Below are 26,273 nucleotides of genomic sequence, written 5' to 3' on the forward strand. Positions count from 1 at the left end.
AAAGCAGGACCAATTTCTAGTTAAATCATCCCAGCCAGGGCTTTGTCAAGCCTGACCTTAAAAACCTCTAAGGAAGGAGATTCTTCCACCTCCCTAGGTAACGCATTCCAGTGTTTCACCACCCTCTTAGTGAAAAAGTTTTTCCTAATATCCAATCTAAACCTCCCCCACTGCAACTTGAGAATGTTCTTCAACTGACTGTATTGCACAATCTAGCACCTGGTTAAAAAATTCAACTTTGAATTGTTGTTTGGGGTCTCTTATGGGATTATCCCGTGCCTTGTAATCAAAATGTTTTCTTCTTCAGTGACTCTTGTATTCTTGAATGGGTGGGAAAATCGCTTCAGTGTGAAGTTCCTCTGCCAACTTCTATGCACTCTTCAGAACATTTTGAAATCCCTCATCTGACCGGTAAGACTGTAGGTATGACTTTGCTTTGTCCAGTTGTTCCTTTGCTCCAGATATATCAAGGTCAACACCTTGGAGTCTCTTGTTTACAACATTTATTTCAAACAGTATATCACGCCACAACACTAAGCCACACAGAAATTTGAAGTTAGGTATGTTTCTGGTGATTCCATTTCCCTCTGCCACTGTTCTCCCATGAACATTTCCTGTCATAGCCTTATCCTCCATAATGGCAACTATGGCATCATCTAGCTTCCCAATTTGGTGTTTGATAGGCTTTATTGCCTCCACTCGACTTTCCCATCATGTGGGACTCAGTGGTTTCAGTGTCAGAGAGGATGTTCCCAGATGTTTCTTCAAAATTTGCCATCGATGAGTTGATGCAGAGAAAAATACATAGATGCTTTGAATTACATTAAAAAATTCAGCAGACGCTCACTAGAAGCTGATGCTGCATCACTGACCACCAAGTTCAATGAATGAGAACCTGCATGGGACAAAAAAAGCTCGAGGGTTTAACTCTCGGATCCGTGTCTGCACTCCTCTGTTCTTTCCTCTCAGGTTGGCACCATTATCGTAGCCCTGACCTCTCATGTCAGCTATCGTAATTCCCGTATCTTCCAGCTTTTTAAGAAGCACATTTGTCATACCTGCTTCTGTAGTACGATCAATGTCAATAAATTCTAGAAAATGCTCTGACAGTCACCGTTGCAGGGACATTTGCACTAGGTTCTGTTGTTGTTGTTACAAAACGCAGCATTAAAGTCATTTGTTCCATATGGCTGATGTCAGGTGTGCAGTCCAGAATATCAGAGTAATCTCTTGCTGACTTCAGATCTGCCACAACCTTCTGTTTAAAGAAAAGGAGTACTTGTGGCACTTTAGAGACTAACCAATTTATTTGAGCATGAGCTTTCATGAGCTACAGCTCACTTCATCAGATGCTTCTGATGAAGTGAGCTGTAGCTCACGAAAGCTCATGCTCAAATAAATTGGTTAGTCTCTAAAGTGCCACAAGTACTCCTTTTCTTTTTGCGAATACAGACTAACACGGCTGTTCCTCTGAAACCAATCTTCTGTTTGACTTTTGTTGCCAGTAACTGTATGATCTCATTTTGAATGGTTTTTCCAAGGTAGTGGTGTGTGTACATTTCTTGGGTGGTGACTCTTCTTAGATGCTCCTGGAGTACAGCATCAAACTCAGCCATCAGCTCCACAATCTTAAGGAAGTTTCCATTGTTTGGCACATACAGCTGATCTGAAGTGCCACGCAGTGCTAGGTTTTGGGTAGCAAGCATTCTCACAATGCCTTTTCAGAACTTTTTGCCAGTAAAGATACTCAGATGCAATCGTCTCTTGATGCTGATCATCTATGGTGGCTTTTAACCTTAGTCTCATCTCAAGCTCTTTTCACCTATGGAATGCTCTCTGGTGATTTGCTGCCTTCTCATGGCATGCCAGATTTCTAGCCAGATTTTTCCAGTCCTTTGTTCCTGTAGAACCCAATGTGGCTGGAACATTAGACTGGAAGAGTTGGCAACAAAACCAGTATGCAGCATTCTGCGGTTTTGAGTACATAAGCCATGGCCTCTCCACTTTGTCACCACTGGGGATTTCACGCCAGTAATGTGTTGGATGGAAACTTTTATTTTCATTGTCTTTGGGGAACATGAAGTTTTTCACTTGCTGTGGCCCATGCAGTACAAGCAAGTCCCTCAGGCTACTGCTGAAGTGGATCCACAGTCCTGGATCCTCTAGACTTAAGGAACTAAACTCAGCAGCAGCTGTTTCTTGCGTCTCCACCACACTCTTCTCTGATCTACACTTTTCTTTGGGAATGTGCATGGCCACATCCATTTGAGATGGAAATACGGATGCTGCAGTAGCTGCCAGGTCACCTGCACTCTGACTGACTGGAAGATCAGGCATCTCCTCACCACTCACATCCTCACTGGGGCCGGAAGGCTCACCATGAACATTTGTGTCTATGTATCTCAGGAGAGCTCCTTCCTGCTTAGATAGAAAAGCTTCCTTTGCTTTCTTTCTTTTTCTGAATGCTGCCCCAGAGGGGTGTTTTCTTCTTTCACTCGTGACTGCTGTTCTGGGCCAGCTATAGTGGCTCCCAGCACTCAGATGAAGGGGACAAATAAGCAGGCCGGTAGCAGGGCCTGAGTGAAGGAAGATATCAGTGTCTTAAGGGCCTAACTGGCTCCTACTACTTCAGTTGGCTGCCTGTTCTCCTCAAGTGGGTTCAGGGAAGCAGCAGGAAACAGGAAGCTCCCTGAGAAGCTGGGGTTAATCAGTCCAGACCCTGGGGGGGCTAGAAAGGTACATAAGAGTTTCCTCCTCCTCTCTCCCCTTGCAGCTCCTGCTGCTTTCTGTGATTCCCTCTCCCCTTTTCTCCGGCCTGCCTGTTCTGTCTCTTGTGCCCTCCTTCCTCCAGCCTAGCACTCCCCCCTCTCTGTGCATCTAGCGCAGAGAGAATCCAGATGCACCAGCAGCAGACACCATTTTCCATACTCTGGGTCCTAGTGGCGCCCCCCCACCTCCCGTCTGGCACCTGAGGTGGCCGCCTCAGTTTGCCTCCTGGTAAGGCCAGCCCTGGCAGTGCAGGGTTAAAGTGAAGAGCTGCGGGATGCCTACCACAAAGCGTGGGAAGCAAACTGCCGCTCCGGTGCTGCCCCCATGACCTGCCGTTTCTATAAAGAGCTGGACGCGATACTTGGGGGCGACCCCACCTCCACTCCGAAGACCACCATGGACACTTCAGAGCCCAGTTCAACAAGGCAGGAGGAGGAGGAAAGCGGGAGCGAGGGTGCTGAGGAGGAGGGGGACAGCCCAGCATCCCTATATGCATGCAGCCAGGAGCTGTTCTCAAGCCAGGAGGAAGGTAGCCAGTCACGGCAGCCGGTGCTTGGGGAAGAACAAACACCAGAGGAGGTGCCTGGTAAGCAACTTTTATTTGGGGAAGGTAGTTGTTTGGTGCGGGCTCTTGGGGCGAGGAGCATTAGGGCTGCATGCATGCCTGGAAGCTCTCTCACATCGTGGTAATCGGCCTCAGTGATCTCTTCAAAGGTCTCATGCAGAAGCTGGGCAATCCGCTTGCGCAGGTTCCTTGGCAGAGCTACTGTGCTCCTTGCCCCAGTCAGGCTAACTTGTCCGTGCGACTGTGCCATGGGGGCGGGGGGACCATTGCTGCACACAGGCAAGCTGCATATGGGCCAGGGCGGAAGTCGCATTGCAGTAGAAGATCCTCTCTTGCTTCCCAGGTCATCCTCAGCAGCGAGATCTCTTCCAGGACGAACTCATCCTATGGAAAATGTGGGGAGAGTGTTCAGTTTAGGGGCCCCCTGCAGCTGTTGGCTCTCCCCAAGGCACAGAACCCCAGAGGACAGTACAGCCATGAAACAATCAGTCCCCCTTGTTCCTGTGCTGACTCACCATTTTGGGGCTCCTGTGGGTTATGTGCACTCGCTTTGGGATGGTCAATTTCTGCTATTGTGTAGACTGTGCTCGCCCTTAAGTATGGCCGAATCATTGCACTGTCTGGTGTGAACAATGGTGCCTCTGTTAAGTGTTGCATTTTGGCTTTACAGATGCAACCTTGAGATCCCAGCCATCCTTGTTATCAACGGCTCAAAGACTCCCAAGAATCAGGAAGCGTCCACGAAGAAGCAAAGAGGACCTGCTGCCAGGGCCGGCTCTAGGCACCAGCAAAACAAACCAGGCTGCCCCTTGAAATGTGCCCTGGATGCCCCAGCTCGCCTCCGCTCCGCCTGCTCCCCTGAGTCCGCCGCCACTGCTCTGCTTCTCCCCCCTCCCTCCCAGGCTTACTGCGAGTTTTGCGCAGCAAGCCTGGGAGGGAGGGAGAGAGGGAGGAGAAGCCGAGCGGCACACTCAACGGTCATTCTGCACTGGCTCAGCCTGTTGTTGACAGCAGCAAGGAGCAGTTCAAGGCTCCCTGTGTAGGGTTCCATGAGCCGTGGCATTAAAGGGTAAGTGGGGCATCCAAGGATCACAATGGGCATTTCAATGTCCCCTACAGTGATCTTCTGGTCTGGGAAGAAAGGCCCAGCTTGCAGCTTTCTCAACAGGCCTGTGTTCCGAAAGATGTATGCGTTATGCACCTTTCCAGACTAGCCTGCGTTAATGTCCATGAAAAGCCCATGGCGATCCACAAGTGCCTGGAGAACCATAGAGAAATACCCCTTCCGATTTATGTACTCGGTGGCTAGGTGGGCTGGTGCTAGAATTGGAATATGCATCCCATCTATCGCCCCTCCTCAGTTAGGGAAACCCATTTGTGAAAAGCCAGCCACAATGTCATGCATGTTGTCCAGAGTCATGGTTCTTCTGAGCAGGATGCGATTGATGGCCCTGCAAACTTGCATCAACACGATTCCAGTGGTCGACTTTCCCACTCCAAACTGGTTAGTGACTGATCGGTAGCAGTCTGGAGTTGCCAGCTTCCAGATTGCAATCGCCACCCGCTTCTCCACGTCAGGGCAACTCTCAATCTCGTGTCCTTGCGCCGCAGGGTGGGGGCGAGCTCCTCACACAGTCCCATGAAAGTGACTTTTCTCATCCGAAAGTTCTGCAGCCACCGCTCGTCATCCCAGACGTGCATGACGATGTGATCCCACCACTCAGTGCTTGTTTCCCGAGCCCAAAACCGGAGTTCCACGGTGGTGAGCATGTCTGTGAATGCCACAAGCAAACTCGTGTCATATGCGTTACTTGAGTCGATATCATCGGAGCCCTCACTGTCACTTTGGAGTATAAGGAATAACTCGACTGCCAAAAGTGACGTGCTGGCGAGACTCGTCAGCGTACTCCTCAGCAGTTCGGGCTTCATTCCCGCAGACCAAAAGGGAAGACAGAGCGCGCAGTACAAAAACCATTGAAAGATGGCGCCAAATGTGGACGGAAGCACAGGGATTGCTGGGATGCGAACCGATGCATCACGGGGTGTAGGGACAGGACCCAGAATACCCCCCCTGTCATCTCCTTCCCACAAGCCAGAACGCCAGAATGGGAAGAGGTGCTCTGTGGGATAGCTGCCCATAATGCACTGCAAATGTGGCCATGCCAGTGAGCTGTCAGCTGTCAGTGAGGACAGACTGCAGCGCTTTCCCTGCTACACTCTCCAAGGGCTGGTTTAACTCTCAGTGCTCTACATCTGCAAGTGTAGCCATGCCCTGAGCTTCAATTTCCTGCTCTGCCACAGACGTCCTGTGTGACCTTGCACAAATCACTTTGCTTCTGTCCGTAAAATGGGGGTAATAGCCCTGCACTACTGCCCAAAGGGTGTGCAAGGGAAAATACAGCAAAGACTGTATTTGGGGGGATGGATAGCTCAGTGGTTTGAGCATTGACCTGCTAAACCAAGGGTTGTGAGCTCAATCCTTGAGGGGGCTGTTTAGGGATCTGGGGCAAACATTGGGGGTGGGACTAGACGACTCCTGAGGTCCCTTCCAGCCCTGAGAGTCTGTGGTTCTATGACAGTGAGGTGCTCAGACACTACAGCAGTGGGGTCATTACAGGGCACCAGACTGCCAACAAAGTGCTTTGAGATCTTTGGGTGAAACATGCTGGAGAAAGCTGAGAGGATGATTAATAAGTACAATCCCCAGCAAAGTTCTGCAGGGAGCAAGGTTCAGAGATTCCAAGGCCAGAAGGGACCACTGTGATCATTTAGTCTGACCTCCTGTATCACACAGGGCAGAGAACAGCCCCACCATAATTCCTGTTTGCACTGCCAGAGCTGACCGCTCTGTACCTGTTAGCCGACGGCCAAGGATGTTTGGTGAGGTGCCAGCTATGCCCGTTTATACCATCCGTGACTTTAACCGCTAGGACGCACTGTCCCTTCGCGGTGGGCAGCCCGGGCTAGGCTGACGGATGCCCCAAGGTCCTAACCACCCGTGACTTTAACTGCTAGAGCTCAGAGCTCCTTCGCAGCGGGCAGTCAATACTGACTGACAGGTGCCCCAATGGCAGCACTAAGAGCCTCTCCACACCCGTGACTTTAACTGCTAGAGCTCAGAGCTCCTTCGCAGCGGGCAGCCAGGATTGACTGACAGGTGCCCCAAGAGTTTGCCCCATGGAGGCGGCACAACTCAACGCTAGGCTCTTAGTACTCTCACCTAATGGCCAGGCTTTAGAGCCAAAACGGCTGAGGTTCTTTAATTGTGTTGGCTGCTTTACAGTAAACCAGAGAAAAGAAGTCAGGCTTATGCACAAATGGTTACCAAAATTTATTAAGCTAGATTCTAATCATGTGGTTACAAAATTGCTAGTGCCTACTTATTTAAATGTAGAGATGTTACACACACAAACAAGTTACAAAACTGAAGCCACAACCCCAAAGAAAGAAAACAAAGTATAGAGCTCTATTTCAAAATATGTGTACACTAAAGATAGGAGATCAGGTGTGGGTGCTTCTTACCCTCCTTGCATCTCTCGATTCCAGCGGTGCCAAGCCAGGATCGGTCACTCAATTCCACGGAAAGACGAATAAGGGACAAGGCTTAGGGACCCTCTTAGCTGCAGAAGCCTTGGGAGGCTGTCACTTATCTGACCAGCAGATAGATAGTGAAAAGCACTCAAAAATCATGGTGCTGTAGGTCCCCTACTTATACCTCTGTACTCCTTTATTCTCTTTCTCCTTTCTTATGCCAAATTGAGGCTGGTCTGTCTGGGTGACGCCAGCTTTCGCAAGAGTAGTTTACACTTGCAAGGGAGAGAAACAATAAGTGTCGACTACTGGACATTTCTTTTATCAGGGTAAATATTTTCCCACCTAGGATGTTGGTGTGTGTGCATCACGCTATTTAGTAGGGGCTAAGAGCCATGTCTGTCACAGGGCCTCTGCCTGCTGTGAGCTTAATCGTTGTATCTGCTCCCAGAGGCACATTGTAGCAGCACACCTGTGCTTTTCACAGCTTCAAAGGCTGTGCTGGAATATATGTTAAGTGCCCTGTTCCGGCTTCCTCCAGTGTTTCCAGCAATGCTGGTCTGAGGGGCCGGGGGGGGGCTGGCTGTCTGGCTACAGTACCACTGAGAGATTACTCCTCACTCACCCCTTAGGAGCTGGGTAAGTATCATTATCACCATTTTACAGATGGGGAACTGAAGTATGGCGAGAGGAAGGGATTTGCCCAGTGCAGGATTCATGTGTTGCTAGGCCATCCCCTTACCCCTAAGGATGCAGTCTCTGAATTCCAGGCAGTCTGCACTCATCACAGATCTCCTGTCAAGCAGCAAGCCATGAATGGGCAAGCTAATGCCAAGCCATTTACCTGCAGCTTGGTGCCAGGATTTCTGCCAGGGCTCTCTGATGAGTCTCTGAGGCTTGTACCAGGTCTCTCAATACCTGACTGCAGCTCTGGGAAACCCGTTTGATGCAGAGCTGGTGGGAGGGGGCATGGAGCACAGGAGAGCTTCTTGTTGTGGTGTTGTCAGGACCCAGCGCGAAAGCTCTCCCCTTTGTGCTCGTGCCAGAGGCAGGCACATTATGCATGTGTTTCTGCAGAGTGAATTCTTAAGCACTATGTCTTCCCAGACGCACGCCGCTTGCTTGCAGAGCCTGTGCATAATTTATCGAGAGGCTGGTAGACTGTTCTTTCCCCACCTCCTCCTTTGTAAAAGTCTGATAGAAGCAGCTCATATTCCCAGAGCCAAGGCATAAAAAATCACTGGCCTCCACCTGCCCTGTGGATTATTTTTCACTGTCGGATGACTGTTGTCACGACAACAGATTAGGTGAAATGGGATATATGGCACCTCCGTGACTTAATAAAGTTTTACAGATTGGGCGTAGGGAAAGAAAGCATTGCATTAGATTTAGCTGGCTCTGCCTGTGTCTTCCCCCCGCCCACCTCTCTCTCTCCCTTGCTTTCTCTCAGGATGGAGTCCAGGAATCCCCGCTGCTAGGAGCATACTAAGGAACTGTACACGTGAGCGTTTCTCCTGCAACTGCAAGTTCCTTAAATCACACCCACCATGGTCACCCAGCCGTGTATACATGATCTCCTATGATTGTTATGGGTTGGGTTACCCGAGTTATGGGTCAGATAGAAACGTCGCCTTTGCCTGACAGAACTGTGAAGAAGCCATTGTAAAGTGGCTGAAGCATTAGCCCCAAACACAGGCACATGGAAGAGCCTGAAGAGAAGGGGAATCTTGTGGCCTCAGGGGTTTCATATGCAGTGGTGAAGGCGTAGGTTGGCGAAACTGGTTTTTCTCTGTGTGTGGGAGAGAGACACAGCATAAGGGGAGAGACACAGAAAGACAGAAGGAGAAAGAAAGCCAAACAGCCACCGCCTGGAAGCCTAGAGAGAGGCTTTCGGTTGGGTTGAGAGAGGCACTGTTTGAGTCCTGTGGTCAGGGGAACAAGACTTGGCACATTCTTATCAAAAAAACAAAATTACATCAAAAGAAAAACCTGACTCTTCTTCCCAAGTTCTCCTCCTAACTGGAACAACCTGCAAGACCCCATATATTTGGTTATCTGTTTGGGTCAAAAGAGGCAACATTATTATGGGAGAATCTCAGCTTTCATTAAAGCTTGGAAGGAAAGTTCTAGCCTGCCTGGTTGCAGAGAAAAGTTTTAAAATGTGACCCCTAATGAAGATAAGAACAGCCAGACTGGGGCAGACCAATGGTCCATCTAGCCCAGTGTCCTGTCTTCCGACAGTGGCCAATGCCAGGTGCCCCAGAGGGAATGGCAATTTATCAAGTGATAACAGAACAGAACAGGGCAATTTATCAAGTGATTCATCTCCTGTCATCCAGTTCCAGCATTTGGCAGAGGTTTAGGGACACCCACAGCATGGGGTTGATAGCCACGGATGTATCTAACCTCCAGGAATGTATCTAATTCTTTTTTTGAACCCAGTTATACTTTTGGCCTTCATAACATCCCCTGGCAATGAGTTCCACAGGTTAACTGTGCTTTGCGTGAAGTACTTTTTGTTTATTTTAAACCTGGTGTGTATTAATTGCATTGGGTGACCCCCAGTTCCTGTGTTCTGTGAAGGGGCAAATAACACTTCCCTGTTCACTTTCTCCACCCCAGTCATCTCCCCCCTTAGGCGCCTCTCTCTTTTCCAAGCTGAACAGTCTCTGTTTTTAATCTCTCCTCGTGTGGAAGCTGTTCTACACTCAGGATAATTTTTCTTGCCTGTCTCTGTATGTTTTCCAATTCTAATATTTTTTTTTGGGATACGGTGACACGAACTGCACACAGTATTCAAGGTGTAAGCATACCATGGATTTGTATAGTGGCATTGTGATATTTATTGGCTTATTATCTATCCCTTTTCTAATGTCTCCTAACATTCTGTTCGCTTTTTGGATGCCACTGCACATTGAGCAGATGTTTTCAGAGAACTATTCACAATGACTGTAAAATATCTTCTTCCATGTTAACAGCTAATTTAGAGCCCAGCATTTGATATGTATAGTTGGAATTATGTTTTCCAGTGTGCATTACTTTGCTTTTATCAACATTGAATTTCATCTGCCATTTTTATTTGAGCATAAGCTTTCGTGAGCTACAGCTGACTGCATCCGATGAAGTGAGCTGTAGCTCACGAAAGCTTATGCTGAGATAAATTGGTTAGTCTCTAAGGTGCCACAAGTACTCCTTTTCTTTTTGCAAATACAGACTAACACGGCTGTTACTCTGAAATCTGCCATTTTGTTGCCCAGTGACCAATTTTATGAGATCCCTTTGTAACTCTTCAGTCTGCTTTGGACTTAACTATTTTTAGTAATTTTACATCGTTGGTGCTGGCTTGCAAAAGACAGATGAATCCTGGGATCCAAAGAGAGGAATCATGGAAGTTTGCTATCATGACCCCTGAATCCCAGAATTCCACTGGCTTCCAGCAGGTATCCCACAACACACTACAAGAAAAATCCCAGAATGCAAAGAGCCCAGCAGCGGGACAAAGTGCCCTTGTTGCCAAGAAGGCTAATGGCATTTTGGGCTGTATAAGTAGAAGCATTGCCAGCAGATCAAGGGACGTGATCGTTCCCCTCTATTCGACATTGGTGAGGCCTCATCTGGAGTACTGTGTCCAGTTTTGGGCCCCACACCACAAGAAGGATGTGGAAAAATTGGAAAGAGTCCAGCAGAGGGCAACAAAAATGATTAGGGGACTGGAACATATGACTTATGAGGAGAGGCTGAGGGAACTGGGATTGTTTAGTCTGCAGAAGAGAAGAATGAGGGGGGATTTGATAGCTGCTTTCAACTACCTGAAAGGGGGTTCCAAAGAGGATGGCTCTAGACTGTTCTCAGTGGTAGCAGGTGACAGAACAAGAAGTAATGGCCTCAAATTGCAGTGGAAGAGGTTTAGGTTGGATATTAGGAAAAACTTTTTCACTAGGAGGGTGGTGAAGCACTGGAATGGGTTCCCTAGGGAGGTGGTGGAATCTCCTTCCTTAGATATTTTTAAGGTCAGGCTTGACAAAGCCCTGGCTGGGATGATTTAGTTGGGGATTGGTCCTACTTTGAGCAGGGGGTTGGACTAGATGACCTCCTGAGGTCCCTTCCAACCCTGATCATCTATGATTCTATGATTTGATAGCTGCTTTCAACTACCTGAAAGGGGGTTCCAAAGAGGATGGCTCTAGACTGTTCTCAATGGTAGCAGATGACAGAACGAGGAGTAATGGTCTCAAGTTGCAGTGGGGGAGGTTTAGATTGGATATTAGGAAAAACTTTTTCACTAAGAGGGTGGTGAAACACTGGAATGCGTTACCTAGGGAGGTGGTAGAATCTCCTTCCTTAGAGGTTTTTAAGGTCAGGCTTGACAAAGCCCTGGCTGGGATGATTTAACTGGGAATTGGTCCTGCTTTGAGCAGGGGGTTGGACTAGATGACCTTCTGGGGTCCCTTCCAACCCTGATATTCTATGATTCTATGATTTTTTGAAAGCATTATGGGATACTTGCCCAGAATGCTGAGCACTTATTTTGAAATACTCAGTGCTGTGTGTATGGCTGATCCAGACGGAAGTAGATAATAGCCAGCCATGTGGACGTAGCTATTTTGGAATAGTTATCTGCAAGAATTAGTGTGCACCGCCCTGCTCCACCCACTCCTCAGTGCAGACAAGTCGTAAGTACTGAGATGTTGCTGTCTGGTCATGGGCAGATGGTCCCAAGCTGAACTGCTGGCACATCCACAATACATTCCTGTATTCATGATGGCACAGGGAAGGGGAGGGAAACTCACATTCTCAGTGTCAAAGAGGCATGGCGTGCAGGCATATGGCTGTCTTGGGATGGGCTGGAGGCTGGCTGGGGAGAGAAGGGCAGAGTTGAGGTTGTCTGGGTGACTGATCATTAAACAGTGTAACTTCAATGTTGCATTTCTTTTTTGTATTTGTTTTTAAATTAGGATGCTCTAAGAAAAGTTCACCTAAATTGCTGATACATAGTTACAGTCAACTTCAGATTCCCCAGGCTTTTTAGGCTGGGAATTTCCTGTGTTTTCTGAGTGGTTCAGTGACAGCTGGCTTGGAACACCCTAGTTCTGGTCACTGTTACAGCTTGTGCTGTTCAGCCAGGCAAACCCTAGAGTAAAATGCACCCAAGGTCTGCTTCAGTCTCTCTCATAAAGCCTTGACTCCATATTATAACCTCAGCCATTTTGTCTGTGCCTTGACCCTGCGTTAGGAGTGGTGGTGACAGTCTTCCATTCCCTGCTGTTGTTCACCCTCTTCATATGCAGCCTAGAACTGCCTCCTAACTTTATGAAGTTCATAAATGATGTGGCGAGCTTCGTGAGTAGGAAAATTGGCCAGGCCCCTTGGAGTTTCTGTTGCCCTGGGTGACCTTCACTTTGGGTTTGGGGAAGAGCACAGCAACCTTGATGCCATTCTTAAACGTGAGCAAATCCCAAGTAATTAAATCCAGACACTCTCCACAAACTCCTCCTCGGCACAAGCCCCTTTCAGGGCCACTAGGCTAAAACAAGCCTGGAGTTTCTAGGCTACGTGGTTAGCCTAGGCTATGTGAATTACTTCTCTTTATTTTTAGCACTGTATCTCAGAAACAGCTTGTCAGATCCACTGTAAATTTGGCAAAGGAATGCTGCTTCGGCCAAACCACAGCCCCACCAGGTTTGAAGTGTGTAACTTTTGGAAAGAGTTGAGAAGGGGTGAGGTGGAATGCAAACGGAGGGTTAGACTAGAAACCTGACTGCTTCAGTCTGAAGAGACCAGGGTTGCTCCATAGCTATATCTCAGTCCCAGCCCCTGCAACCCACTAACCTCTCACTGCACTCCCATCCTCCCCCAAGGCTGAAGCGTTCATAACTCAGAACTACACTTGTAAGGTATGTAAAACAATAACACCTCTAAGAAGATTTTCCTCAGATGTCTGCCGAATGAAATGTGACAAAGGATAAATAAATCCGTGGGAGGGTGCAGGGCACAGAGGTGCCTGGGAACTGATTTTAATTAAAAAATGTTTTTCTTGTAAAATCTTGTGTGATCTCTCCCCATAAAGCACAAGCTGGGGGAGTGGATAAGCAGGATAAAGCTGTACATACATCTGAGGGCTCTGAAGACATCCAAGCTATTGATATGTGCATATAACCTTATAGCTCTGAGTTACCTATAGCATCCTATAAATTACAGGCTTTTATAGCCTTATATTTTACTGTGTGGTGTCTGGAGACATAATGACACAATGTATCATCGCCTGAGATGATGCGTAAACAGTTATGGGCTAACTTGTAAAAAGGGTATTGAAAGAACTTGCCTGATTGGCTGGGAAAGTTTTGAATGTGCGAGTCAAGAGCAGGCCGTTGTCATGCTTGAGTGAGAGGTGCCTGACCTGGGGAGCACTGGTGGGTGAAGCAGCAAGCGCTGAGGCCTGCAGGCAGCTGGATGTGCACATCGGGCGGGCTCTCCCCCTCATCTCCAGCTGCCAGACTGGATCAGAAAGCAGTTACAAATACACCAGGCCCTTTCCTAAGGTTACTTTCCCATGGAAGCGATTGCTATGGTTGCCATGGCAGTACAGGGAGGGGGTTGTGTTATGCTTATAAGAAGCAGAGGGGCTCTTTTTCAGGGGAAAAGGCAGTATGCCACATTTATTGAAGATACAACAATCAGCATATGCATTCAATCACACACACACACACACACACACTGTCCCACCAGTCGATGTTATCGTTACCAGTCCAGAGTCTGGATCAACCTAGTGGTCAGCTAGGTTGATCACTGTTGGGGAGGAGCTGGGTTCCGTCGGTCACAACATGATGCTCCGGGGAAGTCTTGGCAGGACGAACCCAAAGTTTCATGGCAAGGCACCCTGTTTATATAGTGATTTTCCTTTATTGGGACCAATGACTTTTGCACTGTCATACTGTAATCAATTGTTGTTTGATGAGTGCTTGTTTTCTTAAATTGTCCTTCTCATCCTTTATCTTGTTCTTTCATCAAGTTCCTCAGGGAGTTACCCCATGCTGGTTTTGATGACAGCTATCTTGTCCCCATTGAAAGGTGCCTGTCTCATCTTTAGAGTCATCAATCTGCCCTCCTCTGACATTTCAATAGGGGCGTGTTGCAGCCTCCTGGTGCCCTTGCGTCTGTCTCCGGTACCTCCCTAGACCATCTGGTTCACCAATGGCCTTACACTTATCTCTTAACACACACATTCCTCATTCACACACAAAACAAAATTAATTTACACAGAACATTTTGAACAGGACATTCAAGTTGCAATGCAAAAGAAAAACAATCATTACATTCTTTTACTTATTTTAAAATGCTAAACCTACAACAAATTGGTGACTCTCAAAGGCCTTGAAATCAGCACAGAAACAGATTCTGGCTGATGCATCTTTACCAAATGGCTCTGTCATAAATATAAAGGGAAGGGTAAACACCTTTAAAATCCCTCCTGGCCAGAGGAAAATCCCTTTCACCTGTAAAGGGTTAAGAAGCTAGTATAACCTCGCTGGCACCTGACCACAATGATCAATGAGGAGACAAGATACTTTCAAAGCTGGAGGGGGGAGAAACAAAGGCTTTCTCTGTCTGTGTGATGTTTTTGCCAGGAACAAAAAAGGAACAGAGTCTTAGAACTTAGTAAGTAATCTAGCTCGATATGCGTTAGATTCTGTTTTGTTTAAATGGCTGATAAAATAAGCTGTGCTGAATGGAATGTATATTCCTGTTTTTGTGTCTTTTTGTAACTTAAGGTTTTGCCTAGAGGGATTCTCTATGTTTTGAATCTGATTACCCTGTAAGGTATTTACCATCCTGATTTTACGGAGGTGATTCTTTTTACTTTTTCTTCTATTAAAATTCTTCTTTTAAGAACCTGATTGCTTTTTCATTGTTCTTAAGATCCAAGGGTTTGGGTGTGTGTTCACCTATACAAATTGGTGAGGATTTTTATCAAGCCTTCCCCAGGAAAGGGGGTGTAGGGTTTGGGAGGATTTTGGGGGGAAAGACGTTTCCAAGCAGGCTCTTTCCTGGTTATATATTTGTTAGACACTTGGTGGTGGCAGCAATAAAGTCCAAGGGCAAAAGGTAAAATAGTTTGTACCTTGGGGAAGTTTTAACCTAAGCTGGTAAAAATAAGCTTAGGGGTTTTCATGCAGGTCCCCACATCTGTACCCTAGAGTTCAGAGTGGGAAGGAACCTTGACAGGCCCATTAAGCCATTCCTTTCTGCTATTCAAAAAGGGTGGCTGGCAGGATATGATCAAATCATACACCAATACATTTAATACATGCTGCATTATTATCTCATTATTCTTTATCCTTCATTCTAAATCATACAAAATACAAACATAAAACCCTACTACTACAGTCATAGTCCACATCAATGCTAAAGGGCGAGCGGGTGTCCATGGGACAATCTCTGAGGAGCCAGTCTCCTTGTGACAAAGTCGGAGATCTCTTGGTCTCCATCCCTGATGCCCAGAAAAGTCAAATACATGGCTGCAGCTGGATCATCTTGTGCTGTGATGCCACGAGGTCTTGAAAGCTAGGCCAGACTAAACTGTGTCAGTGCTTGGGTAGGAGCCCACAAGGAGCAAGGCTGCTGGCTCAGCAGTGGTCCTCTTCCTTCTAACTTAGTACTAAAGCAAAGCCCCAGGGTGTTGCTAGGGGGCTCTGTGCTGCAGGAGATGTACTTTTGCCTGGGATGTACTTACCAAGCCAACTTTCAGTTTTCAAAGATCCCTGGGTTTTTTTGTAAGAGAAATGAATGTAACTCCTGAATTTCAGCTTGGACAATTAATTACACACTTCTCCATCACACACCTCCCCCCTACATTGTTGTGTAGTGTTGTATGTGCTGTAAAACAGCTGGTATGTCCCACCCCAGAGGCAGCTGCCAGTGAGTGGTGGAGGACTGAAAATCAGTTAGCAAAGTGCTTTGAGATCCTTCGGGATGCAGCATGATATGTAAATGTGAGCTCATAATTAAACGAGGACAAAATGGCAGGGTTTAAATGAAAGAATTGGTTTCAAATGGGACTACTTGGGATTACGAATTTTAGGAGAGATTTTTGAACAAGCCCTTTCACTGGCCAGAGGATGGCCAAGGTGGTAAGCAAAGTTCTTATGTTTCCAGGGCTGGACTGAGCTGGTACCTGGTGAGATGTGTCACACCCGCACTTCTCTGTGGTATCATCGCTGTATGGAGACTATCAGTGTGACCCTAAGAACTCCTCAGTGCTCACTGGCAAAGGGCCGCTGTTCTGTATGAGTAACTCCAGAGAGGCCTGACGAACTCACTACACATGGCACACCACTTTCAGAGCATTTAGCGATCAAGAAGATCATGTAAGATCTTAACTGAAGGCCAAGATCACACTGGTCATTAATTTCATTGTGAAATGCATGTATGTGACGGGGTGTACAAACCCCACACTGGACAACAAGGGGTTAAGGAACTATGCTGGCCCCGCCCTGCCCCGCCCTGCCCCGCCACACCTGTAGGAAATGCTCCAGCTGGAGGAGGAGTTAAAAGGAAGGGGAGCAGCTCATTTCGGGGCTGCCCAGGGAGAGAGCAAACCCGCACCCTGAAGCTCCAGCAGAGGAGAGCAGAGGGAAGGCAGAAATCTCTCCCTCCGAAGGGAAGGGAGGACCTACCATGGAGACAGCCGGAGAGGGAAGCATTCCCCTCTCCTCCTCCTCTGGACTTTGGCAATCCCCTTTATTTTCTTGGGTTGGACTCCCCCAGCCAGGGAAAGCCCTTGGACTGAACAGGCCCAGGAGGGTGGGCAATTATCACCACATGCCACATGCCACCCCCAGAGAGTGTCTTGTGGTGGGCAGACACCATTCACGCTGCCTTAACCCGGCTGGCAAATTTGGGACAATCGCAGGGGGAGATAGGAAGTGGCCCAGGGAGGGCAGCCTTAAGCAGCCTGGGATGTCAGATAGTGAGGGACCTGGGTTAGAGACTGGGCCTAGGCTCCCCTACCAACAGCAACCCTGCAGGTCATGGGCCTTAGCCGTGACCACTAGACAGCACTGCCCCACAAACCAACTCCCAACTGAGGACCATCACAATGTATAAACGCCATGTAAGAGGGGGTGTGTGTGCGTACTGAAAATATGTTCCTAAGAAAGCCCAAATCAAGGCAGTGTTGACAAACAGGTGTCTGCCAGACAATGGATGTATATTCACCTGTCTGCCTCAGCTCATGTGCAAATTAAGCATCATAAACTAGCATAATGGACCTACATTAGCATACAAAGCTAAGGATGTGGAAGCCAGCACACCAGGGATTAAACACAGAGGGGTATCATAGAATCATAGAATATCAGGGTTGGAAGGGACCTCAGGAGGTCATCTAGTCCAACCCCCTGCTCAAAGCAGGATGATCCCCGACTAAATCATCCCAGCCAGGGCTTTGTCAAGCCTGACCTTAAAAACTTCTAGGGAAGGAGATTCCACCACCTCCCTAGGTAACACATTCCAGTGTTTCACAACCCTCGTTGTGAAAAAGTTTTTCCTAATATCTAACCTAAATCCCCCCCACTGCAACTTGAGACCATTACTCCTTGTTCTGTCATCTGCTACCACTGAGAACAATCTAGAGACATCCTCTTTGGAACCCCCTTTTCAGATAGTTGAAAGCAGCTACCAAATCCCCCCTCATTCTTCTCTTCTGAAGACTAAACATCCCCGGTTCCCTCAGCCTCTCCTCATAAGTCATATGTTCCAGTTCCCTAATCATTTTTGTTGTTCTCCGCTGGACTCTTTCCAATTTTTTCACATCCTTCTTGTAGTGTGGGGCCCAAAACTGGACACAGTACTCCAGATGAGGCCTCACCAGTGTCAAATAGAGGGGAACGATCACGTCCCTCGATCTGCTGGCAGTGCCCCTACGTATACATCCCAAAATGCCATTGGCCTTCTTGGCAACAAGGGCACACTGTTGACTCATATCCAGCTTCTCGTCCACTGTAACCCCTAGGTCCTTTTCCGCAGAACTGCTGCCTAGCCATTCGGTCCCTAGTCTGTAGCGGTGCATGGGATTCTTCCGTCCTAAGTGCAGGACTCTGCACTTGTCCTTGTTGAACCTCATCAGATTTCTTTTGGCCCAATCCTCCAATTTGTCTAGGGCCCTCTGTATCCTATCCCTACCCTCCAGTGTATCTACCACTCCTCCCAGTTTAGTGTCATCTGCAAACTTGCTGAGGGTGCAATCCACACCATCCTCCAGATCATTTATGAAGATATTGAACAAAACCGGCCCCAGGACCGACCCTTGGGGCACTCCACTTGATACCGGCTGCTAACTAGACATGGAGCCATTGATCACTACCCGTTGAGCCCGACAATCTAGCCAACTTTCTATCCACCTTATAGTCCATTCATCCAGCCCATACTTCTTTAACTTTCTGGCAAGAATACTGTGGGAGACCATGTCAAAAGCTTTGCTAAAGTCAAGGAACAACACGTCCACTGCTTTCCCTTCATCCTGAGTCTGGGGTCAAAACAACGATTTTGAGGGGCTCTTAGGAGAAAGCTAAAGGACACCCTCTTATCTTTCACTGAGGAAGCAAAAGGACAGCATCTTTGCATTAATGAAAGAGGGATCGCAGCCACGTTGCTGGACACATTGGAGGATTGCTTTAGGTGAGCTAAAGTATTTGTAGACAAGGGTTTTAGAGTGTTCAGTTTAGACCCTGGGAAGCATGTTTTAGTTTTATCTGTAACCTCTCTGTTTCCATGATCCTTACTCATTATTTCTTAAATCTTAGCTTTTGATAATAAATTTATGATTGTTTTCACTATAAGAACAGCCATACTGGGTCAGATCAATGGTCCATGTGGCCCAATATCCTGTCTTCTGACAGTGGCCAATGCCAGGTGCTTCAGAGGGAGTGAACAGAACAGGGCAGTCATTGAGTGATCCATCCCCTGTCATCCAGTCCCAGCTTCTGACAGTCACAGTCTAGGCCAGGGACACCTAGAGCATGGGGTTGTCTCCCTGACCATTTTAGCTAATAGCTATGATGGACCTGTCCTCCATGAACTTGTGTAATTATTTTTTGAACCCAGTTATTGTTTTGGCCTTCACAACATCCCCTGGCAACGAGTTCCACAGGTTGACTGTGTGTTGTATGAAGAAGTGCTTCCTTTTGTATATTTTAAACCTGCTGCCTATTCATTTCATTGAATGACCCCTGATTCTTGTGTTCTGTGAAGGAGTAAATAACACGTCCTGATTATGGCTCCACACCGGCCATGATTTTATAGACCTCGATCAGATCCCCCCTTCGTTGTCTATTTTCCAAGCGGAACGGTCCCAGTCTTTTAAATCTCTCCTCATACAGAAGCTGTTCCAGACCCGTAATCATTTTTGTTGCCCTTCTCTGTACTTTTTCCAATGCTAATATATCTTTTTTGAGATGGACAACCAGGACTGCCTGTAGTACCAAGGGACGGGCGTACCATGAATTTATATAGAGGCGTTATGATAGTGTCTGTCTCAGTATCTATCCCTTTCCTAATGGCTCCAAACATTCGGTTAGCTTTTTCAACTGCCACTTCACATTGTGGATAGTTCTCTGAAAACATCCGCTCAGTGACTCCAAGATCTCTTTCTTGAGTGGTAACAGCTAACTTAGATCCCATCATTGTATATGTGTAGCTGGGATTGTGTTTTCCAATGTGTATTACTTTGCATTTATCAACGTTGAATTTCATTTCCCATTTTGTTGCCCAGTCACCCAGTTTTGTGAGATCCCTTAGTAACTCTGCGCAGTCAGCTTTGGACTTAACTATCTTGAGTAGTTTTGTATCATCTGCAAATTTTGCCACCTTGCTGTTCACCCCCATCCCAGATGATTTATGACAACATCTCAGTGCTGTGATGTTATGCAGGAGATGATCCCCAGTTGAATCCAACAAACTAGTGTGTACACTGTGGACAGCAAACCTGGTAGCCAGCGTATCACAGAAGAATGCTTCAAAAGGAATCTGGGACTGGGGTGCACCTATTGTTAACCTGCAGGGCAAAGTAAGGGCTGGCATAGCCCTGGGGAGATTGTTTGGGTGACTGACAGGCTGGGGTTGTCTGGGAGTTGACATAGAATCATAGAATCATAGAATATCAGGGTTGGAAGGGACCCCAGAAGGTCATCTAGTCCAACCCCCTGCTCGAAGCAGGACCAATTCCCAGTTAAATCATCCCAGCCAGGGCTTTGTCAAGCCTGACCTTAAAAACCTCTAAGGAAGGAGATTCCCTAGGTAATGCATTCCAGTGTTTCACCACCCTCTTAGTGAAAAAGTTTTTCCTAATATCCAATCTAAACCTCCCCCACTGCAACTTGAGACCATTACTCCTCGTTCTGTCATCTGCTACCATTGAGAACAGTCTAGAGCCATCCTCTTTGGAACCCCCTTTCAGGTAGTTGAAAGCAGCTATCAAATCCCCCCTCATTCTTCTCTTCTGCAGGCTAAACAATCCCAGCTCCCTCAGCCTCTCCTCATAAGTCATGTGTTCCAGACCCCTAATCATTTTTGTTGCCCTTCGCTGGACTCTCTCCAATTTATCCACATCCTTCTTGAAGTGTGGGGCCCAAAACTGGACACAGTACTCCAGATGAGGCCTCACCAATGTCGAATAGTTACAGACATCCAGTTACGCACCAGCAAGTCTCTCTCTCACTGGAGGCAGGGGGGGTAACAAAGCGACTTACATTTCTATCCCTTCCAGTTGGGCGTTAAGAGCCTCCAGAATGTGACTTGATGCAGGGCTGTGTCCCTGAGTCTGCCCACAGACAGCCTGTAAGCGCCTCAGGGCTGAGACTTTCTCACTGTATGTCTGTACAGCACCTAGACAATGGGCACCCCAACTGACACTACAGTATCACAAGGGTAATACTAGTCTGAGAGAGGTGTGGGCTTTCTCCATTCATCCCAGGGGAAGTTAACTCTGAAGCCTAATGAAGGTATTTAAGTGTTAATATTGTTAACTGTTTCTCTGCTGATCATTTAAGCAGGAACATTCGAATACTCTTTGGGTGTGGGTGGAGTCTGATATTGAGGGTAGAGCCTGAGTGTAAGTACTGCCCCTTTTTAGTCACCACTCTCTCCTTGGCTGTTTCTGTGGAAACTTGGGCTCCTTCCCTTATTTTTTATCAATCCTTGGAAACCAGCGGAGGCCCGTTAGTGTCAGCTCCAGGGGCTGTGGTATTCCAGTGGTATTCCAGTGGTCTAGCCTGGTGGTGAGATGACCTTGGATCACTATGGAGAGGTGTCTCTATTCAACAGGAGAGAATCTAGTCTGGGCAACTCTGCTCTCTGTGACCTCAGGGACAGATGAGTCCTGCAGCACCTTGAACTGAACAATTCATGCCTTCCACTGAGGGTGAGACCAGCTTGGCCATCAGCTCTTCACTGCTACTTCTGCCAACCAACATTGGCTCTGTCTTGCCTGGCATAATCCAGAGCCAGCTGCTTTTCATCTCGGTCCCAATTTCTCTCAGGCTCATCTATGCATGGAAGTTGCACCGCTTTAATGGAAAGCATGATGCTGCTCCAATTCAGTGACACTGGTACAACTGTGTGCGTAGGGAGGGGTGCCAGGCAGGGCTGACAGTTTGCACTGGATGATGAAACGTAGCACTGGTGTCATCAGCCTGTCAATGACATGGAGCCTGCTTTGTGTCTTGTGGCCTCGTATAGTTACTGAACTAAGCTCTACTGGGAGATCTGATGGAAGCTCACAAGTCCCCTTTCAGCAGGAATCTGAGTGGATAAAAAGCTAGTGGACATTCTACCCTTTGCAAAGCCTGCTTGGCTTGGGTTAATTTTAGGCAGTAAGATTTCTAATCTAATAAGGTTTGATTGTGGTTTGCACTTCACCTCCCATGCAGGACAGTGAGAGCCCCTCTGAGCTCCAGTGTGGGCTACCTGAACCTTGAGTCCAGACACAGCTGTCCCTCAAGAGCAGGTGGGTGGGGAAAGGGCGGAGAGGAGCAGAGCCTGCATGGATATTTGTGTGTGTCAAAATTCAGTGTTGTTGGAGGCCGGCAGCAAATGACTGTGCCCTCTAAAGTTAGGCAAGAACAGGGATGGACTTATGCCTCAAAGGTGCCCCCTCCTGGAGGCTATTCCTGTGGTGGTGCAATTTACACATCGCCCCTTGTGTGGGGTGCTACCTAAAGACACAGTCTAGCCCTTAGCAGATGCTCCAGCTAGAATGTTCACACCTGAATTGATTAATGAAACCAGGTGACAAAAAATGCAGACCTAGGGGTTCCCCTGGTTTGGGGATGACTGTGAATCTGGGCATATGACGTTTTAGGGAGTAATTTTTTTTATCATATGAGTCTAAGTGCATTTTATATCTATAGGGAAGAGAGAGTAATTGATCAGGAAACTCTTATTGAAATCAGTACTGTAGCCAGCTAGACCCTGAAGCCCTGCCATACTATTGTGTTATGGCCTCTTTCATTTCTCTTTCACTTAGAAACTCTCGTTAGAAGAAAGAAAAGGAGTACTTGTGGCACCTTAGAGACTAACAAATTTATCTGAGCATAAGCTTTCGTGAGCTACAGCTCACTTCATCGGATGCATGCAGTGGAAAATACAGTGGGGAGATTTTATATACACAGAGAACATGAAACAATGGGTGTGGCCATACCAACTGTAACGAGACTAATCAATTAAGGTGGGCTATTATCAGCAGAAGAAAAAAAATTTTGTAGTCATTATCAGGATGGCCCATTTCAAACAGTAGACAAGAAGGTGTGAGTAACAGTAGGGAAAAATAGCATGGGGAAATAGTTTTTACTTTGTGTAATGACCCATCCACTCCCAGTCTTTATTCAAGCCTAATTTAACCTTGTCCAGTTTGCAAATTAATTCCAATTCTGCAGTTTCTCGTTGGAGTCTGGTTTTTGAAGGTTTTTTGTTGGAGAATTGCAACTTTCAGGTCTGAAATTGAGTGACCAGGGAGGTTGAAGTGTTCTCTGACTAGTTTTTGAATGTTATAATTCTTGACATCTGATTTGTGTCCATTTATTCTTTTGCGTAGAGATTGTCTGGTTTGGCCAATGTACATGGCAGAGGGGCATTGCTGCCCCTCTCCTGCTGGTAATAGCTCACCTTACCTGATCGCTCTTGTTACAGTGTGTATGGTAACATCCATTGTTTTGTGTTCTCTGTGTATATAAATCTCCCCACTGTATTTTCCACTGAATGCATCCGATGAAATGAGCTGTAGCTCACGAAAGCTTATACTGAAATAAATTTGTTAGTCTCTAAGGTGCCACAAGTCCTCCTTTTCTTTTTGCGGATACAGACTGACACGGCTGTTACTCTGAAACTTGTCATCTTGTTAGGTTATCTGGGGAAGCTGGATTTTTCCAGATATTTTGCTAGGAATGGTTTCAGGTTTTGAGTTTTTCAGTGTAGAAGGAAGAGCCTATTGGTTTTGATTTTTCATTTCAAAATGACTGTGTTAAAATTTGATTCTTTATTATGCTGTTCTAAGCTGAGTTCAGCCTTGTTCTGGGTTGAGTTAAAACCTCGCTGAACTGATGAATGAACGCATCCTTCACTTAAGATAGCTGGAAGAGATGGTTAACAGGCTACACCTAAAACAAGGCCTAACAGAGTCTGTCCAGAAAGTGGTACAATGTTAGCGGTGTGTTCCATGGAATATTGGTGAGCGGAAATTCAATAATGGACCCGCTCCAGTCTGTAACAATTTGCCCTCTGTTACGGAGTTCCTATTGTAACACAGATTTGGAAATTTCCTTCGGGTTGTTAGTTAAATAATAGCCCATTATGGAGTTTCCTATTTTGTGCATAAACTGAGTATCCTGTAAGGAGAATGATATTAAACTTCGAAATCTTTAGATAATGCCTTAATTGTCAAACCCAGGAAACCTGGGGCCCAGTCTGATGTGGCGATAACACCAATTTCTGTAAATTTCACATGGTCAAGAAGTCCTTGGAATGGCCAAGGGAGATCAATTCTTTATTTGGTTGAGTGGAATTAGAGTTAAAGACAAAGCTCATTCCTGTTGGGTGCATATACCTGCAGCAATCTTCTATGGTTGCTTGTAGCTCCTGTGATTTAGGTAGGTGCCATTTGCAGAGAAGGTAGCTGACTCCTTCTTGCCATCTCTGTATAGCATTTATGGTCCCCAGAACAAATTACACCTGAAGGGGAGAATCTTCCTATATGGTGCAGGGTATCCCTGCTAAATGGATATTCACTGAGGGTGAAATTCACCCCTTTGCAAAGCCCCATGTACTACTCATGCCCTATTATAGTGGGGTGGAAGCACTGCTACAGTTAGGGTTGAGACGTCTTTGCTATTTAACAGCCAGTTTTATTAACTGCCCTAAAACCCACATGCTCATTTGGATGTGCAACACAGCGGTGCACAGACAATCCAGGAAGTTTTTGGAAAGCGGAGGGCGGAGCTCTTCTTGACCTGCTGCTCACACACCGGGAAGAATTAGTAGGGGAAGCTAAAGTGGATGGGAACCAGGGTGGCAGTGACCATGAGATGGTCGAGTTCAGGATCCTGACACAGGGAAGAAAGGAGAGCAGCAGAATATGGACCCTGGACTTCAGAAAAGCAGACTTTGACTCCCTCAGGGAACTGATGGGCAGGATCCCCTGGGGGAATAACACGAGGGGGAAAGGAGTCCAGGAGAGCTGGCTGTATTTTAAAGAATCTTTATTGAGGTTACAGGGACAAACCATCCCGATGTGTAGAAAGAACAGTAAATATGGCAGGCGACCGGCTTGGCTTAACAGTGAAATTCTTGCTGATCTTGAACACAAAAAAGAAGCTTACAAGAAGTGGAAGATTGGACAAATGACCAGGGAGGAGTATAAAAATATTGCTTGGGGATGCAGGAGTGAAATCAGGAAGGCCAAATCACACCTGGAGTTGCAGCTAGCAAGAGACGTTAAGAGTAACAAGAAGGGTTTCTTCAGGTATGTTAGCAACAAGAAGAAAGTCAAGGAAAGTGTGGGCCCCTAACTGAATGATGGAGGCAACCTAGTGACAGAGGATGTGGAAAAAGCTAATGTACTCAATGCTTTTTTTGCCTCTGTCTTCACGAACAAGGTCAGCTCCCAGACTACTGCCCTGGGCAGCACAGCATGGGGAGGAGGTGACCAGCCCTCTGTGGATAAAGAAGAAACTAAGGGACTATTTAGAAAGGCTGGATGAGCACAAGTCCATGGGGCCGGATGCGCTGCATCCGAGAGTGCTAAAGGAGTTGGCGGATGTGATTGCAGAGCCATTGGCTATTATCTTTGAAAACTCATGGGAATCCGGGAAAGTCCTGGACGACTGGAAAAAGGCTAATGTAGTGCCCATCTTTAAAAAAGGGAAGAAGGAGGATCCTGGGAACTACAGGCCAGTCAGCCTCACCTCAGTCCCTGGAAAAATCATGGAGCAGGTCCTCAAGGAATCAATTCTGAAGCACTTAGAGGAGAGAAAAGTGATCAGGAACAGTCAGCATGGATTCACCAAGGGCAAGTCATGCCTGACTAATCTAATTGCCTTTTATGATGAGATAACTGGCTCTGTGAATGAGGGGAAAGCAGTGGACGTGTTGTTCCTTGACTTTAGCAAAGCTTTTGACACGGTCTCCCACAGTATTCTTGCCAGAAAGTTAAAGAAGTATGGGCTGGATGAATGGACTATAACATGGATAGAAAGCTGGCTAGATTGTCGGGCTCAGCGGGTAGTGATCAATGGCTCCATGTCTAGTTGGCAGCCGGTATCAAGTGGAGTGCCCCAAGGGTCAGTCCTCGGGCCGGTTTTGTTCAATATCTTCATAAATGATCTGGAGGATGGTGTGGATTGCACCCTCAGCAAGTTTGCAGATGACACTAAACTGGGAGGAGAGGTAGATACGCTGGAGGGTAGGGATAGGATACAGAGGGCCCTAGACAAATTAGAGGATTGGGCCAAAAGAAATCTGATGAGGTTCAACAAGGACAAGTGCAGAGTCCTGCACTTAGGATGGAAGAACCCCATGCACCGCTACAGACTAGGGACCGAATGGCTCAGCAGCAGTTCTGCAGAAAAGGACCTAGGGGTTACAGTGAACGAGAAGCTGGATATGAGTCAACAGTGTGCCCTTGCTGCCAAGAAGGCCAATGGCATTTTGGGATGTATACGTAGGGGCATTGCCAGCAGATCGAGGGATGTGATCGTTCCCCTCTATTCGACACTGGTGAGGCCTCATCTGGAGTACTGTGTCCAGTTTTGGGCCCCACACTACAAGAAGGATGTGGAAAAATTGGAAAACGTCCAGCGGAGGGAACAAAAATGATTAGGGGACTGGAACACATGACTTATGAGGAGAGGCTGAGGGAACTGGG

At 47.0% G+C, this 26,273-nt stretch overlaps 1 protein-coding gene across 2 annotated transcripts in view; it reads left to right on the forward strand.

Annotated features, from left to right (window-relative positions):
* The window catches only part of ZMAT5 (zinc finger matrin-type 5), a 76,783-nt gene extending 64,999 nt beyond the window's left edge, over positions 1-11,784 (forward strand). For both annotated transcript variants that reach the window (XR_007352818.2, XR_012665131.1), the window contains exon 7: positions 8,316-11,784. The gene's annotated coding sequence lies outside the window, so the exon portion shown is untranslated. The remainder of the gene's footprint in view (positions 1-8,315) is intronic.
* Positions 11,785-26,273: the final 14,489 nt, after the last annotated feature.

This window comes from Caretta caretta, chromosome 15 (assembly GCF_965140235.1).
Source record: "Caretta caretta isolate rCarCar2 chromosome 15, rCarCar1.hap1, whole genome shotgun sequence".
Lineage (NCBI taxonomy): Eukaryota > Metazoa > Chordata > Testudines > Cheloniidae > Caretta > Caretta caretta.